The 18,178-nt window shown below is 54.1% G+C and overlaps 1 long non-coding RNA gene across 1 annotated transcript in view; it reads left to right on the top strand.

The window, feature by feature from the left end:
* The first annotated feature begins 262 nt into the window (after positions 1–262).
* LOC125619032 overlaps positions 263–18,178 on the top strand; it is a 41,135-nt gene continuing 23,219 nt past the window's right edge. Inside the window, exons 1-2 of the long non-coding RNA XR_007350495.1 lie at positions 263–485; positions 973–1,041. This is a non-coding gene — a long non-coding RNA (uncharacterized LOC125619032). The remainder of the gene's footprint in view (positions 486–972; positions 1,042–18,178) is intronic.

Here is an 18,178-nt window from a genome sequence, read left to right as displayed (position 1 = left end):
TCTTTGGCCTATAGAGAAATCAGTTTCCAGAGAAGAGCAGGGACCTACCTGAGGTGTCCCAGACAGTCAGTGGCAGACGACATAGAATTCCATGGAGCGAAGTGAAAGGTGATTGGTTTTCCTCTTGACCCTCTTGGAAATTGAGCTCAAAGGTCAGAGGCTGGCCCATGGGGGGGTTGGGGGAGGGGAGGCTCCTTGGCACCAACTTCCGGGAGGAGCCCAGGGTAGTGGGGACTAGTGAGTGTCCAAATCGATCACCCGGATGTGTTGCTCAGTTAGGAGTTTCTACATCTGGGTGTGAGACACAGTTCAGAGGGATGTGGCTTGGGTTGGGCTGCGGCCAGACAATCTGGAATGTGTTCTATTTGGATGGTTTGAGGACACACGGAAAAGATCCCTGAGGACACCAAAGGGTACAATGGAAAGAGCCAGAGTCCCGGAAGCACCCATGGGCTGAGATCCCAGCCGCTCCACCAACTTCCCATGTGAGTGCCCCTCTGAGCCTCGGTTTCTTCATCTAGAAGATGGGGGTGGGGCTGGGGAAAGTATGAAATGTGACAAAGGCAGTTGAGGTGCCATAAAAGCAGACAACCCATACTCTGTCTCAGCCCTTTTTAGAGACTGAGAGACTTGACATCAAACCCTCACTGCCTCAATCTCAAAAAATCAAAATGATTCCAGCCCCTGGAACCACTTTCTCGAGAGGCCACGTGGGCATCTCTGGACCCCAAGAGCTGGGCTTTCAGATCTGCAATCTGTCAATCTGCCTGACAGCCACCTGCGGGCTGGAGGTCTGCAGGTCCACCCTCCCGCCCCAGCAGGTCTGTCCCCAGCTGGGGAGGCAAGCCATCCCTTCCCCAGGAGGAAGGATCCCTGCAAGAGGCAAATCCCCGGTCCCTGGAGGTGTCCGCTCAGGGCGGCTCCAGGATGAATATTTCCTTTCATAATGTTGCTAATCATTTTTTCCTCCAGGCAGAAACGGAGGCTCTCCTAAGCTCCTGCAGCTGCCGTGCCCCGTGGGCTCTTAATCAATGTTACATGGTAATTAATAATAGATCCTCCTCCTCTCACTCCATCACTGGCGGCTCCCGGTTCCCTCTGACAAGCTGGCATCTCCCCGGCCAGACGAGGCTGAAATCAAAGGCCTGAAATTGGAGCTGAAAACTTTTCCTCCAATAGCCGGTGGGGAGGAATCAGGAGACCGGGATCCCCTGTCGGTCTGTGCTGGGCGAGATTCTCCTATTGTCCTCACTGAGACCTGGTGGATGATCCGCCCTGCTTCACGGAGGGGGTGGCAGGCTTGCAGACGTGCAGTCATTTGTCCCCAGGGTTCTTACCCTCTGGTGTGCATCCATGTTCCTGAGGTCTGCAGGGGGGACCCGAGAATCACCAGTGCTAACGAGGTCCCAACAGGTGGGGCTGGTCCATGGCTGCTCTGAGAAGCCCTGGTTTATTGACTATATTCCAAGGGTGGGTAACTGGTTTTAGGTGTCAGGTGAGAAAACAGATGTGGTTCCTGCCCTCTCATTGGGTGGAATTGACCTGGGGCATCACAGGACAGGTAGGAAAGTGGGTTCTAGAATCTGACCAGCTTAGCCGGCTGGGCGTGGTGGTGCACACCTGTAATCCCAGTGGCTCGGGAGGCTGAGGCAGGAGGATCATGAGTTCCAAGCCAGCCTCAGCAAAAGTGAGGAGCTAAGCAACTCATCGAGACCCTGTCTCTAAATAAAATACAATAAAAAGGGCTCAGGATGTGGCTTCACAGTCGAGTGCCCCTGAGTTCAATCCCTGGTACCCCCTAAAAAAGTATCCCACAAGTTTGATCAGAGCCCTGGTTCAGCTGGTTATAGCTGGTAGTTTCCCTGACTCCTCAGAGCCTCTATTTTTGTAGCTGTCTAATGGGAATATTTGTGTTTCCTGACTCAGAAGGTAAAAGTGAGGATCAATTGAAGACAGGCATGTAAACATATGCGCTCAGAAATAGAATAAAACAAATAATGTACATTCATAATTCTGTCATTATCATCCTTGTCTAAGGTTGTGTAGCCATGTCCTGGGGAAGTTGAGGTTCATTTATGGATTCGTTAATGCATTTCACACGTGTGTCTTGAACGCCAAGAATGTACCAGGCACTGGAAGCACAGAGGCGAATCCAGGAGCTAAACTCTCTACCCTCATGGAGCAGGTTTTCTTATCAATAAGCAAATACATATATAATAAAGCCAGAGAAGTGTAAGCACCGTGAAGCGGAGCCAAGCAGGGCGGGTAATAGACACTGGGGCTGGGAGAAGTGGGCAGAGAGATAGGCAGGTGATGTCGGGTAGAAGGGTCAGATGCTCAGGTGGTCTTTGAGCAAAGATTCCTCTGGGAGTTATGGCAGCCCTGGGAGGTGTCTGCAGGCAGAGAGCAAAGGCCAGGTTAGGTCCAAGTTCTGTCTGGAACTTACATGTGTCCCACCTGAATGTCACATGATATTGCATCCAGGTGTTCCAGACCTTTGGGTTTTGGGCGGGCCCCAGCAGACTACATTTCTCCTTCCCCCAATGACTGACCCTGAACCCATCATAGGCACATGTCCTTGTACCCCCAGCGCTGTGTAAGCTAGTCACCAGTTCCATAGGTTTTGCAGCTGATCTCTGTGACCTTACACAAGCCAATTCCTTCTCTGAGCACCCCTCAATATGCCTGCAAATTGGGGATGATGACCTTACCTATATCTCAGGTGATGGTGAGTCAGCACAGCCTATGAAACTGCTTTGCAAGCCGGGCACTTAGTAGGTGCTCGATGAATGCGGGTCATCATTGCAGCCTCTCCTCCCTCCCCCCACACCTTGGGAGACCCAGGAGCAGGTGGGAGTTCAGACCCAGGATTCTTGCTTAGCTAGGGAGCGTGCCTCATTTGCATGGATTTGCATGAGGCCTGAAATGGTGTGTACCTCTCTTTGCCTTTAGTTCCTGTGAGCTCACGTCACTATTTAAAAATAGGGTGTTGATCTTCCCCTTTTCCCACTATTCCCTTTGCCTCTTGAAAGAATTTCAAGCTATTAATCAAATATGCTGGTTTGGAAGCTGTTTTTATTTTGGACGTGAACCCCTTTTTGCAGAAGGGGGTCATCCACTCCAGGTAGCCCTTGATTACTTGCTTTACTGGAGGGGAGACAACAGCAATGATCTCACACAGTGGAGGGTCCTGGAAGCTTTAAAAAGAAAAGTCGATTTTATTCTTTCTGCTCACAAAAGTAGAACATACAGAGAAAATGGAAAAATATAGAACAGCAGGAAAAATTCCCCAACAAAGTACTTATAATAACCCTAACCAGACATAATCACTGTTAACATATTAGTGTGTTTCTCTCCTGGTTTATTTTTTCTCCATGCAATTTTTATATAATTGAGAACATTGCCTTCCTCACCCTCCCCTCCTCTCTCTCTCTCTCTCTCTCTCTCTCTCTCTCTCTGTGTGTGTGTGTATATAGTTATAGCTGACTTTCCTCCAGGCTATTAAGAACTTATCATTTTTCATAAGCCCATAATATTCCATAAAGCAGATAGTTTTCAATCTTTCACCTGTTGTTAGGCATTTAGATTTAATCAGGGTCTGTTTGGACTATGGTGTTTGCAGCTGTGGTGAAAATATTGACATTCTTGGAATTCTCTCATCTCAGTGTGGGTTACTTCCTCACGAGAGAGTCCAGAAATGGAATGAGCAGGATGGGGAGGAGAGACAAGTTTAAGGCTTGGAAAGATTTTTCTGAGCCAGTATCTGGATTTAGGAATGCACATTCAGGTTGGCATCACCGTAGGCCTCTTCAATAAATATGCCCCAGAGCGAGCCCAGGGCGCCCCTCCACGGGAGCAGAGGAGGCAGCGGCCCTTCTGCGGCTGCTCCGTGGCTCTCCCCCACCTGGGTCAGGGAGCACAACCCTCGCTGGGTGGTGGCAAAGGCTGATCTGTCTTCTTGCAAATGTCCCTGGGGTTTTAAAAGTATCTGAGATCCAAGAAAACCCAAACTGCGTCTCCAAAGCTGTGTCTGTGCTCTCACAGTTTTGTTTTGAAAAAAACTAAACAACAACAACAACAACAACAAAACCAAAAAGACGGCTTTGTGTCTGTTAGGAATGTCTTCCGCTTAAACAACCAGGCTCTCCTAACTTTTTATAATAGGATGTCAGGAGACAGCAGTCCAGAGGGTGTGCTACTGTCCCACGAGGCCGTCTGGCCCCTGCCCTCCATATCCCTGGTTCACCATCCCTGGGAAGTTGGCAGCTGTTTTCGCAGTTGTTTCTCTTGGTTCCAAGAGGTTGCCACATCAGGTGGCCATTCCTGAGCCAATTGTTAGTGAAGACAGGCAAAGTGACCATGATCTCTGGACCCCCCAAGATTCACCCCAGGGCTCTGGGAGGGTCTATCTTCCTTGAGACCCATGGCTTATCAGCACCTTGGGAACCAATCAAGGTTTAATCAACGGGGTAGAACAGGATGGGGAGGTAGGATGGGTGCTCCTAGGAGAGACATTCACAGACTTCGTGGAAGATGTTATGGTTTCATCCCAGCTGTGGGCTCTTATTGGTCAATGCCCATTCCACCTGCCTGGTGATTGGCTCAGAGGAGAGTACATGGTTCAGATAGGGCATCTGGTCCATAAGGATACCTGGAATCACTGCAGTCATTTTGGTCCCACGAGATAACCTAGCCTGAGGATGGAACTAACAAGCACTCAGAGGAAGGGATGCAGACGCAAAGGAATCCCTAAGTGATAGAGCTATGGCCTTGATCAAACTATGCCTGAGATCCTCCAGACTTCTGGACTTTTTGGTTACAAAAACTAACACATCCTCTGAGTTGTGCAAACCAACCTGACTGAAGTGTTTGATGCAACAGCAAAAGCTGTCCGTAACTGATAGAGATGAAAACAGGAACTTGAAGAAAAAGGGCTGTGTGGTTATGTAATCTTGAAGAACGGGATTATGCAAAATTTGATAGATTTCTTTTTGCCTTGACTTAGATTCTTTTATATGCTAATATGTAATGCGCTGCTTCAGGTGGGGGAGATCTCAGGTAGCATTTCCAGACTCCTTTTATTAAGGGAACATCAGACATCACTGGGAAGTGCCACCAGCCTAGCCCCTGCCCTGTGAACTTAAGTTTTTAACTTGAGATCTGATATAACAGTTTGTGTGGGCAGAGTTAGGAGAAGCAAGAGGGTACAGGTTTTGGTTCCTCAAACACCTCCCCAGTGGTCCCTGCGTTTCCTCCTGAGGGAGGCCCCGTGTCAAACAGACCAGACAAGAAAGCTATTTGGAATTAGGCAAGCCGTTCCAGGAAGCTTGGTGCAGCCTCTCTGGATGGGGAGGGCAGAGGAAGTGGGTGTGGAGGAGGGTGATCCGGGTTCCAGTCTTGCGTGGACATGGCCCTGTCCTCCTTTGTTGATTTGGCCTGAGGCCTTCTCTCAGACCTCAGTTGTCTTATCTGTGGAATGTGGGGCCAGGGCCAGGTTGGCAGTGACATTCTTCCCCCATGTCTCCAGGCGACCGTCAGGGCTGGATTTATGAGCGTTTCTGTGCCAGAACTTTTGCAGCATCCTGGATGGAGAAAGAGAGAAATAAAACACTTACCCCAACCTTCCAGGAAGCTGTGGTCTGAGGTGTGTGTGTGTGTGTGTGTGTGTGTGCGCGTAAGCCTGCCTGAGCATGCACGTGTGTGTTGCACATCATTAACAGGCTATTGAGCCAGGCACTGTAGCACAAGCCTGTAAACCCAGGGGCTGGGAGGCTGAGGCAGGAGGATGGTGAGTTCAAAGCCAGCCTCAGCAAAAGCGAGGCACTAAGCAACTCGGTGAGATCCTGTCTCTAAATAAAATACAAAGTAGGGCTGGGGATGAGTCTCAGTGGTTGGGTGCCCCAGAGCTCAATCCTCAGTACCAAAAAAATAAAAAAAAATATAAAAACAGGCAATTGGAAGTGAAAAAACAGGCTTTAACCTAACTCTTCACCTCCTTCCAATGATCGTGCCTCTAGACTGTTGCAACCCAAGGCCATCCACAAGCAGGCTTGGCGGGACAGAGTGCCCTGACAGTGCTGCGCTCCCTGTGTGGACTGAGGGAGGGTCCCTGCCGCCTGCCTGTCTCTTCCAAGTGCAGAGCAAGTGGAACCGCAGGAGGAGCCGGGGCTGGGGGAGCTGCAGGGATCCCAGACTCAGTGGGGGCGGTGGGAGGCCTGCTGGAGAAGAGGGCATTGCCTCTGAAGGGGGCAGAGGAGTGGGAGGTGGCCAGGCGGGGATTCCGCGCTGTAGGAGCAGCACTAGCGGAGCTCTGCGTGGGTGGCCTGGGCACAGCCTCTTGTAGCAGGTGGAGTCGGGGGAGGAAGATCGTGAGGGGCAGGAACCGATCACACGGGGCCTCAGGGGCACCATGACGTTCTAGATCCTTATCCCCAGACGTGCAGGCACGGTGAAGTTTGGGCAGTAGAGTGGGTGATGTGTTTTAGGACCTCCTCTCCTGCTCCTGGTGGGGTGAGTCATGGCCAGAGGGCGAGGCCAGGATGGGGACCGCTGTGGACAAGGACAGAGTGCCCAGCCATCCCATGAGAGAGGGGTCTGAAGGAGAGCCCACCATCCCCGAGAGGCAGACTGCCTGGTGCTGCGGGACTGACTTCTCTGAGGATTCTGCGGTGACCTTTGCTGACTTTGAATTAACAAACAGCTGTCTGTAGCTGTGGAGCTGGGCTCAGGGACCAGGAGGGCAGGAGCCTGATGGGCTCCCGGGAGATGATCATCAAGATACCCCACGGGAGGGGACAGGCCGGTGGCTTTGCTTTGTTTGTCTGGGGAACGGAGATTTCTGGAAAACTCCCCGAGGAGCCTGGTTGGTCCTTCTAACTAGTCACTAATAATAAGAGCCCTCCTTCATCAGCCCGGCATTCAAAGTGTACTCCGAGTCTAAAGCCTGTCATCATCTCCATGCCACGACCTGGATTGTCACCAGAGATGCTCACTGCCTGCCTCCCGGCTCCCTGGTCTCAGAGGAATGAAGTTGGGCCGCACAATTCCTCTGAGGGTTCCCATGGCACTGCCAGCAGAAGCCCAAATCCCTGCCTGCTAACCTGCCTCCCTCCCCCTCTCCCCAGGGCCCCACCTTCTGCTTACCTACCTCTGTGACTTTGGTCCCCATCTGTCAGGTCACTGTGCTCTGCCCACCTGGCCTTCTGGCTGCAAGCTCTGCTGTCCATCTGCCTGGAAGGCTCTTCCCCAAACATTCACACGGTTCTCCCCAGGGCTTTGCCCAGATGCCACCTGTTGAGGCCTTCCCGACCACTCTGTTTAAAACTGCACCCCCAGCTCTACTTACTCTTCCTCCCCCTTCCGTGAATTTTCTCCATCACCATCTAGCACACTGTATATTCTACCTGTGTCTGAGATTGACTGTCCCTGGGTTGGGAGTTCGCTGAGGGGAGTGTCTTGTCCTCTCGATCACTGTTAAAGCCCCAAGACTGAGAGCGGCTTGGTGTGTGGCAGAAGCTCAGTACCTATTTGTTGATGAGCGAGGGCAGGATCATGGAGCATCACGATTCCCCTGGGTTTCAACCTTCTCAGGACATCTAGGAAGCCCTGCTATGAATTTTTATTCTTGTTTCCTCTTTCCAATTTGGGGAATTTCTATGAACCCATCACCAGTTTCATTTTTCTCTCTTGTGTTCAGTCTGCTAATAATCCAAAGACTCCTTCCTCTGTGCCCCCAGGTCTTTTTAGGGTGCTTCTAGCATTTCCAGCCAGCTGTCTCTCAAACTCGCCATCTGTTCACGCATGTCGTCTACCTTTTCTACTTGATCTTTTAGTCAATTGATTGTAGCTCAAGTCCCTGTTTGATACTGAGTGAGTAGCCATTTATCAAGTACTATGCACCAAGCTTTGGGATAATGACTTTCATTGATTCAGATGAGAAAAACTAAGGATCAGTTACTGGAGGTGACTTACCCCCAAGGTTCTCTGGCCATTAATGTAGTCACTGGATTTCTGACCCCAGACTGAGTGAGAGCCGTCATTGTAACCAACTCTGCTGTCTGCCTTCAGCTGTAAGCTCTCCCAGATACCTGGACTCAGATGGCCAATTTATCCACAGCAGAGGATCCAGGTGGCCTGTCCCCATGGCACCTCATTGCAGCCAATTCTCCAAAGAGTGGAACAGGCTTGCAATTAAGCCCCTCTGCTTGGCCTTCCACCGTCCCCTCCCCAACGTCCTCCAGGCTCCCCAACAGGGAGCCAAGCTGGGCTTTTCCTCTGCCAGAATTTCTCACCATCTTCTCCTGCTCCTCCAGCACCATAGATGTCACTCTGCCTGTCATTCATTGATTGACATTTTTATGTTTTATTTATTTATTTATTTAATTTTTTGATACTGGTGATTGAACCCAAAGGCTCTTTACCACTGAGCTAGATCGCTACCCCTTTTATATTGTTTATTTCGAGACAGGATCTCACTCAGTTTCTCAGGCTGGCCTTGAACTTGCCATCCTCCTGCCTCAGCCTTCCAAGTCACTGGGATTACAGGCTTGTACCTCATGCCTGGCCTGACTCACTTTTAGAACATATATTTAATCAATTTGAATTCTGGTCTTTCCCTTTCCCAGCTGAGGATTTAAGTAAGCAATTCACCTCTCCTGCCTCAGTTTCCTCCTCAGAAAGGGGACAGTGGAAGGACCTGTCCCACATCTGTTCAGTCCAACCTGACACCCAGCCAACCCTTAGTAAGTGTTGGCTGCTGCTGAGGAATGAGTGCTGTGACTTAGGGACACCGAGGTGGCATAGACCCAGCCCTTCATTCTGAGACTCCCTCATCCCCAGTCCCAAGAGACATCAGCTTGGAGACCTGATTCCGGTGGTCAGGCTGGAGCTGGCACAGGCCGTGGGTAGCCCAGAACGGTCCTGTCCTTTGCCTGCCGCTCTAGCCGCTTGGCCGATCAGAGGGACAGGGTCACTGGGCTGTGAAAAGTCCAGCTGGTCAGGCCGTGGCAGGAGCCCCTCCTGCTGGCCCTTCCCTGCCCCCACCCCAGCTAGTCACATTTGCTCTCGTGGCCCAGAGGAGCCTGTGCACAGACAGACACATGGACAAGGCACACTCTCAGAAATGCCAGCTTGCGCCCATGGTCAGACCCAAAGAAGAGCCCCTGCGAGCAGGCAGGACTCTGGGTGACCGCAGGTCACAAGCTGCTCTCAGGATGTGCAGACACCAAGCGGAGCTCCAGCTCCCACGTGACAACCTCATGAGGCAGGTTTTATTCATATCCCCATTTCACCGAGGGGGAAGGCGAGGCGGAGAGGGCGAAGCAACCTGCCCAAGGCCCTGCCAAGTAGGTGGCGACTTAGATCCCCTCGGGGGTCAGGCTCCTGCGGCAGAGCCCTGACCACTGGGCAGACCGGGTTTCCCAGGGCTCCGGGACCCGTGCTCATTTTTAGACTTTTGGACCCAGATGCGTGTCCCGGGATGGACAGAGGAGCTTCCCAGATTGGCAGAGGCATTCGTAAGACACTCGAGGCTGACAGCCTGGGGACCCCAGCCTGAGACTCTGAATGCCCCTACTGTGGGCACATCCGCGGAGACCGTCCCCTCCCCCACACTTCAGAAACAGAAAACGATCACGCGGACTCCTGTGGAATCGCTGGGCTGTCAACCCACATCCCGGTTGACTGTCCTTTCTCCATGAGAGCCACAGCCCAGGCAGGTGAGCGCCGCCCGGTGGGATCCCTGCGCCTGGCTCAGCGCCGCTACCAACATATGCTCAGCTCACCCGGTGGCTTCCCTCCCCGGGAAGAGTGTCAGGCCCTTCCCCGCCCCAACCTAGCCAGCCAGGCCCAGACTCTGTTCTCAGCCGCCCACGGCCAGGCTGACCACTTCTCCATTGTGAGCCCCTGCTCCCCTCCCAACCGCAGGTTCCCTTCCAGGCCTGGGGGCCTGTTGGCTGGGGCTCCGCTCTCCAGGATGCACCAGTCGCCGGGCCTCTGCACTGGCCTTTGCCTGGATGGGTCCTCCGGCTCCCGCCTCACCTCCTTCCGGTCTTTCTGGCTCTCTCTGTTGAACTGAGATTCCTCATTGCCACCCCCTCACTCTGTGCATCTCCCAGACTAAAAGCACAAGCTTCTTGAGGACAGGATCGCTTCTGCACCCTGGTGTCTCCTGAGCCCAGCGTGCAGGTGTCCCATGGCTCTCTGGGGCATGGAGAATGAGCTAGAGTGAGCTTTGGGGCCTAGGAGCAGCGCCCTCCAAGAGCTGTGGGAGTTTTGAGACCTGTGTGCATATATGGGACACAGCACGGGCTATCTCAGAGCAAAATCACTCAGGTGCCATGTGATTCTGTCCTCCACTGTAGAGTCTCATGCAGTGTTTGAGCGGATGGAGCAAACCGTGGTCATGCCCCTGTGCCCCAGCCTGTCCATTGTCCTCTCTGGTTCATTGCTGGACACCTGGGAGGCATCTTTCCAAGCCTTTCTGTGTGCTTTCAACTGCACAGATACAGGAACATGTGTGTGTCTTAAATACGTGTTGTCCATCAAATGGGATCATCCTCCATTTATTTGACAGCCATTTAGGAAGCACCTACTATGTGCCAGGCATTTGCAAGCAAGCTCCTGCCTTCCAGAGCTGCTGTTGGAAGCAAGAGGACAATAGGTGAGACTGTAGTGCACTCTCAGGCTGGTGGGAGATGCTTTGAAGAGATATGAATTGGAGGGAAGGGCTATTGATTGAAGAAGGCTGGGCTGGGGCTGGGGGACATCGGGTCCAGGTGGCCGGGAAGCACTGTGAGGAGCAGGACTTGACCTAAGACCTAAAGGAGGAGGACAAACAAGTCTCCCAGGTATCTGGAGCAGGCAGAAGGGACAGCAGGCGCCAGGGCCCTAAGGCTGGCATGGATTTAGTGAGTTGGAAAAAGAGCAGGAAGCCATTAGGGCTGACACGAGTGAGCAGGAGAGGGACAGGGGACAGATCAGGGTGGGAGGTGAGGGTGCAGAGTGCAGGAAGAGCCAGGGGGCCATGCTGGAGAAGACACAGAGCTGGGGAAGGCCTCATCTAGTGTGTTTTCTTTGTGCAATTTTTCTTATTGTTGCAAAATACCCATTGCATGAAATTTACCATTTTAACTCTTTACGGGCAGGGCTCGGTGGCATTAAGCACATCCACATTGTTGTGCTGTCATCGCCACCATCCAGCTCCAGAACTATTTTTTTTTTCAAAACTGAAACTCTAGACCCATTAGACACTCACGGCCCCTCCCCCAGCCCCTGGCAACCACCATTTCCACTTTCTGTTGCTATGGATTTGACTACTCTCCAGATCTCACAGAAGTGAAATCACACAGTGTGTGTCTTTTTGTGACTGGCACATTTCACTTAGCATAATGTCCTCCAGGTTTATCTACAATGTAACCTGTGTCAGGATTCCATTCCTTTTGAAGGCTGAATAATATTCCATAGTGTCTCCATGCATTCGTTGGCACATGCTCCGGTTGGGCTGTTTCCAGCTTTTGGCTATTATGAATGAGGCTTCTAGGAACAGGGCCTGCAAACATTTTTTTTTTTTTTTAAGACTTGCTTTGGATTCTGTTGGTTACATAGTCAGAATTGGAATTGCTGGGTCACGTGTGACTCTCTCGCCTGGTGTTTCCTGCAACAGAATCCAGGGAGACCAGCGAGGCGGCTATGCTAGTGCGTGGCGCTAATGACAGGTCCTGCAGATTCCTCAGGGATGGTGCACGGAAGCCCACCTGTCTCTTCAAGGATTCCGGGCATTCAAGTCCTCGTTCTTAATTGAGGCTCAACCCAGCTCTGGAGTCAGGCAGGACCAGGAGGACAGGGGGCTCAGGGAGGGAGAGAGTCTCAGCCCAAGTCACAGGGCTGTGGCTGGATAGGGCCTCCAGGACGGTTTTGAACCCTGGGCCTGCCTTGGGGGTGGAGGACGGCCCTGGCAGCCTCCCTCTTATTCCTGGCTTCTGCCGGGCAGGGATGGGCAGCGGGAGAGAGCTCACAGCCGGAGCGGGCTCTGCCCATCTGTGACAGGCACTAACAAGCCAGAAATGCAGCCCAGGGCATCCCCGGGACCTGGAGCCAGGCGGAGGCCGTGCCCTGATTAACCACCTGCCGCCCAGGAAACCCAGTCCCCTCGTCTGCTGCTGGGGGGGGGGGTCCCCCATGCAGCCCTGCATTAAGGCCCAGGTGTCTTAGGTGGGGACAGGAGCCCTGAGACTGGCCACTGTTGGCGCTTCACCCCTTTCTGGGCCTCAGGCCCATGAAGGTAGCAGAAATTCTACCAGAGTCACCGGAGAAACCCCGCCCACCTGGGCTGGGTCTGTCCTGGGTGAGCACACACCATCCCAGAGGATTTTCTTTCTCGGGAATATTAAAGTTCACTGTTTGGCTGATGAAGTTTTGTGGGATAAAAAGGAGGAGCAGGAGATTCTGCTACCTTGGGTAAGGGCCCTAGGAGCAGAATGGAGAGAGGCAGGCAGGCCCAACCTGGACCTTCGCCCTCCCTGCCTGATAGCTCCCTCCTGTAGGCAGCCAGGTCTCTCCCCCACTCCCACCAGCTTACTCCAACCTCTTTGCTTCCTTCAGACACCAGACATGATCCTGCCCCAGGGCCTTTGCACTTCCTCTTTCCTCTGGCCCCAGATTTCACTTCCAGGATCTACAGATCTTTGCCCAAATGTCACCTTTTCAGTGAGGTTTTTTTCCTGAATGACCCCTGCCCTGGCCTGGCCTCTCTCCCCACCTTGAAGGTCAAGTTGTGGATGATGGGTTTCATTCCACACGGGACCCACTAAAGGAGTTCTGCCTCAGATGACCTACTCAGAGTTGCACTTAGTAAGACTACTTTGGCCTCCGGAGAACACTGCCCAGATGGGGCAGGACTGGCCAAGGGAGACCAGGCAGGGTTCTGAACATGAAGAGGAGGACTAAGTGCAGGTGGGACCAGGTGGCGGTGGTGGTTTTGTTCGCGGGTGTGTTTACTGTCCCTTCATTAGACAAGAGCTTCCTGAAAGTGGGCCCTAGTCAGCTTCTTTCTCGGAGCAGATGCCGGGCACATAGTAGGAGCTCATGAAGTGTGGGTTCAATGTCTGGATGAAAAGTCATCTGTTTCCCTGCTGTCCTCCCTGTCCTCACCACTCAGATCGTGGGACCCACTGGGCAGACGATAAGACCCAGTGTCAGAGAGGTGGGGCAATGTTTCGGGGTCACCCAGCTGGTGAGCACCGTGTGTGTGTCTTTTGTGTGTCTTTGGGTGCCTGAGTGTCCTCTGTGTATCTCTGGGTGTCCATGTGTCCCTTTGGACTTGTGCATCTGGGGACCTCTTTCCCTGGAGCTGCTGTGTACACACCTGCTTCACCTGGGAGTGTGTCTGTGTGCCATTGTGAGGCCTGTGGCCCTGTGGTCCCGGCACTGTCGGCTCTTTGAGCCCCAACTTGGTGGCCCTCCCATTTCCTTCTCTGCTCCAGACCCCTAGGGGCTCTAACAGTCCCTTCATCTCCCAGCTGTGGGGTCGCTGAGCTCTGGGGGCACAGTGGAGAGGGGCCAGCTGGCCCTGTGCATCCCCTGGGCCCACAGTCCTGACCCTTGGCCCTTCTCTGGGCCCGGGCCCCAGGATTGTCTGCTGACTGGGAATTGCCGATCCCCCATCTAGTTGCCAGGAGCCTGCACTGGGCTGGTTCCCATGGCAACGTGGAAGCCGTCAGGCCTCTCTCTCACAAAGCAGGTCATAAGGCAGAGAGATGATGGGAGGAGGAGCCCGGGCTGCGGGGCCGAGGGGGGCTGGCGATATTGGGGCCACTTCTCTCAGAGCCCTGGCCATCCACATGGTGGGTGGGCAGCTGGGCCCAGTTCTCCCACTGCCCCTGCACTGGGCAACCTTGGGAGAGCTCTTCTGCCTCTCAGGCAGTACCAGACCACAGCTCTGCCTGCAGGTACACTGTTGCCTGGATTCGGGAATGTCCTGGGTGACAGGTCCCAGCAGGACTAAAGCCGGGTTGAGCTCTCAGATCCTTGGTTTCCCGGTCAGTAGAGAGCTAAGGGGAAACATATGGTGAGGTCAAGATCCAGGTTTGAGAGCACACCGGGTTCAAATCCAGCTCCACCTGTAAACGGTGTGACCTTGGGCAAGTGGTTGACATCTCTGAGCCAAACTTGTTCATTTCTAAAGTGGGACTCAAAAATAGCATAGGGCTTCTGTGAGAAATAAATTCAAGTCTCTTCATGGTGCCTGGCTGACGCCTGGTTGTGAGTGATAATGAGGGCTGTTAGTAATCATAGTGAAGGCTCCGAGCCAAGCGCTGATCTAAACACTTCACATGGGCCAATTCACTTCATCCCTCCAGGTATAATCGTTTCCATTTTACAGATGGGGACACTGAGGTTAAGTCACTTCTTGGTTAAGTAACCTCCCAAGAGCTTAAGTCACTCCTCTCTAATCCCCAAACCAGCCAGTTTGCATGTTCTCAGCCACACTCCAGTGCTGGCCCTGGCCACATCAGGGCTGCCCTGTGCTGCCCCACAGACTCAGTGAAGATGATGGGAGAGGCACCATGTTCCACCAAAGGACCTCACAGGGGGCGTGGCCCTCGCAGGGGGCGTGGCTCTCACAGGGGGCGTGGTCTTTAAGGAGTGTGGCCCTCGCAGGGGGCATGGTCCTCCAGGAGGACTTGGAGCTGCAAGTTCCTGGAGACAGCCTTCTTCAACACTCTTCCTATGGCTCAGATGGAGAAATCGAGGCCCAGAGGGGGCTAGTGACTTGGACAAAGTCACAAAGCAAGATGGCAGTGCTTGGATCCAAACCCAGGTCCCCTTTCCCTGAAGCCGGTTCTACACCCAATAAACCTTATTGACGTCCAAATACCGGGGAGGCAAAATTGAGAAGGAAGCAAAAAGAGAGCAATCGTGACAACGAGTGATTCCTGCATAGCGAGGGCGAGTGGGTATCAGGTGCCCTTCACACGCACCCTAGCGAGTCCCCGCAGCAGCCCTGTAAGTTACAAGGTGCGCATTATTAGCATCAGCCCCGGCTTAGAGCTGAGAAAATTAGAGAGCAAAGAAGAGATTCCGCCTGCTCCAGTCCCAGGGTTAGACGCAGGGGAAGGGAGCCCGCCCAAGTCCTCCACCCTGGGGTCTTTCTGTGGAACAACTTTTGGGAGTGCTGTTGAGGGGTGGCCTTGTGCTGGTCATAGTGGGAACCTGGGGCAGAGCTGTCGCCAGGAGGCAGGAAGGGGAGCCGGCATGTGTCCGAGTCTACCCGCTGCCCGTGCACAGTCATGGCGCGCTTGACGGGGACTTACTGGGCTCTACTCGTGCCAGACAACACCCTGGGCACCGGGGTGGACACTGTCCAAGCAGCCCTGGACCCGCGGACCCCGCGTCCTGGTGGGAGGAGCTGAGAGTACACAGCATCCACCAGGCAGGGATGGTCCAGGATGGACCTGTCAGAGAAGGCTGCTCACGGGAGGCAGGGACCCCGCGCGGGGCGAGTTGGAGGAGGGTTTCTGGCCAACGGGGCTGAGACTCCACGGTGGGCGCGTGTCTGGCATGTGGAGAAACAGAACAGGTGGACGTGGCCAGAGTGTAGGAGGGGCTGGGGGTCGTGGGAATCCAACCCCTCTCTGCCCGGGAGGATGCTCATGGGGACCCTTGGCGGTTCTGAGCACAGCCGCGGAATAATCTGATCAAGCTTTTAAGAGGATCCTGTGGCCACTGGGGCAGGATGGCCGCTCCGCCGTGAGTGGGAGGCCAGGGGGGCGGGGGGGGTGGCAGGGAGGGTCTGGTGTGGGCGTAACTGACTCCTGATCTGGGATGACCCGGGGTTTAGGGCTGGGGAGATTGGAGCTGTCGCTGGCTCCGAGCGACAGCCAGCAGGTCTGCATTCAGCCTTCGCACATCTCAATTTGTCGAAGCCTCACTTTCTACCAGCAGTTCTCACAGTCGAGCGAGCATCCGCGTCACCTGGGGGACTTGTCAAAACCCAGATTGTTGCGCCCCACGGCCAGAGTTTCCAATTCAGTGGATCTGGGGAGGGACCCGAGAATCTGCGCTTGCAATCAGTTCCTGGGTGACAGCAGCTACTGCTGCTGCTGCTGAGGTCTGACCTCGCGTGGAGAGCCACAGATTGCCACACCTGGAAGGCGGCTGGAAAGGGCCCGAAATGGAGCCCAGAGTTCTTCAGAGAAGAACCCTCAGAATATGTTCCCCCCCTCATGTTCCATACAAGGCTGAGGCCAGAGGAAGGCGGAGGGAGGGTGGCTGCCGCTCCTAGGGTCCTGTGGCCTCTGGGACCTCTTGGCTGTGTCTCCATGGAGGCGGATAAAGGGCAGCCCTGTGTGTTCCTGCTGTTCCCAGCCGAGACAGTGTCCAGTGGGTAGCAGCCGCGGGTGACATCTGCTGCAGATGTGGCTGGTCCTCATTCCTTTGTTTTACAACCTTCTGCCATGTCTGCATCCTGCTGCTGTCAGAGGTGCAGTCAGCATCAGGATCCCTCTCTGGGTCTGCTCATGTAGGACACCTGGCAGGACTGTGCTTTCCTGCCAGCTTGAAGTTGAGGCACAGCCGTGGCACTTGATCTAGGCCATGAGCAGAAGGGAGGCAGGCCTCTTCCTGCTGGGAGCCCTGAGATCCGCTGAGCAGTAACTGTCTCCATGGCCCACGTGGGTGGCTCGTTATGGGGCTGGAGGTAAAGGTGGAACAGGAGGTGGTCTGCTCTTGGTCAGAAAATGAATATTTGAGGCTTTCTGTAGCCACTCAGCTGGGCTATGGGAGCAAGAAAGTACCAGAAGGTAAATGAATGGTCGTGTGATTGTGCTTCTGTTGTGATGAAGCTCAATTTATGTTAACCAACTGCCAAGCCAGGTGCAGTGGCACAGCCTGTAATCCCAGTGGCTCAGGAGGCTGAGGAGGGAGGATGGCAAGTTAGAGGCCAGCCTCACAACTTAGTGAGGCCCTATCTTAAAAAATAGAAAGGGCTTGGATATAGCTCATTGGTAGAGCACCTCTGGGTTCAAATACAATTAACAAAAAACAAACCCAAACAGAAGACACCCCCAGACAAGTGGCCAGCTTGCAAACTGTGTGTGGCATGTTCCTTGTGACCTTGCTGGTCTGTGTCTGGGCCTGTACAGGTGCAGGGCGGAGAGAGGGAAGCTCCCGGGCTTCTGCAGCAGACCCTGTGGGTTCTCCTCCCAGGTCCTTAACGGCTCAGCTGTGAGATGTCCTAAAGCCCCTGTGGGTGCAGGGGTGCTCAGAGGCGTGGTGGGACTGTGAGAGCCGGAACCTAGCAGCCCATCCCAGATGGAATGAGCTGACTGGGTGGCGGGGGCTGGTGGCAGGTGCCTGAGACTGGAGGAGGCTGGCCTGGGGACATGCCCTGGAAGGGTTCCTCTGGCCGGGCCCTGGCCATGATGTTCTGCTTCACCTTGGGCCCAGAGCCATGGACTCCCCTGAGCATGGACTGAGTCTCTGAGACCACTAGCCAAGATAAACTCTCCTTCCTCCAAGTGGTTCTGGTCAGGCACTCTGACCACAGGGACCCAAGCCTGACTGGCACACGGTCCTCTTCCCTCCTTCTTCCCCTAGTCTTCTGTCCTGGGAGGCTGGCCTTCAGGGACCTGGCAATGACTTTACCGGTCCTCTGGCCGCCCACCGGATCTGGCCCATGGGAGCCCTGGTCAGAGGCTAAAGGAGATGAGGTGGGGGATTTAGTCCTCAAGCCCCTGCTGCGGCATCTGGGGTGGCTGGGTCCTCCAAGGGAAGGTCACAGCTCTGTCTGCCTCCTGGTGACAGTAGCTTTGCCCTCCCTGGGGTCCTGCCTCCCTCCCTGTGGTCCCCTGGAGGCTTCCCTTCCCTTTGTAGGTTACCCCTTTATTAAGCTCTAATCTAATGGCCCAGCTCCAGGTGCCGGCTGCTCCTGCTGGGGCCCTGAAGGCTGATACTTTGAGTCACACAGCTCTGGCCCCCAGTAGGGTCCCATCACTGCCTGGGCTGAACCGGTTCACCTTTCTGGGCCCCCTGGGTTCCTCTTGAAGGCTGGAGCAAAAATAACCTCCAGAAGAGGAGGCGCTTCTCAGCCTTGGTGTCTGTCCAGTGTGGAAGGCTCAGGGAGTCCTGCTGGGAAAGCAGGGGGGGGGAGGGAGGGAGGAGGGAGGGAGGAGGGAGGAGG

The sequence above is a fragment of the Marmota marmota genome, unplaced genomic scaffold (genome assembly GCF_001458135.2).
Source record: "Marmota marmota marmota unplaced genomic scaffold, marMar, whole genome shotgun sequence".
In the NCBI taxonomy this organism is placed as follows: Eukaryota; Metazoa; Chordata; class Mammalia; order Rodentia; family Sciuridae; genus Marmota; species Marmota marmota.
The sequence above is the reverse complement of the archived record's forward strand: the minus strand, read 5'-3'. Positions and strand labels throughout refer to the sequence as shown.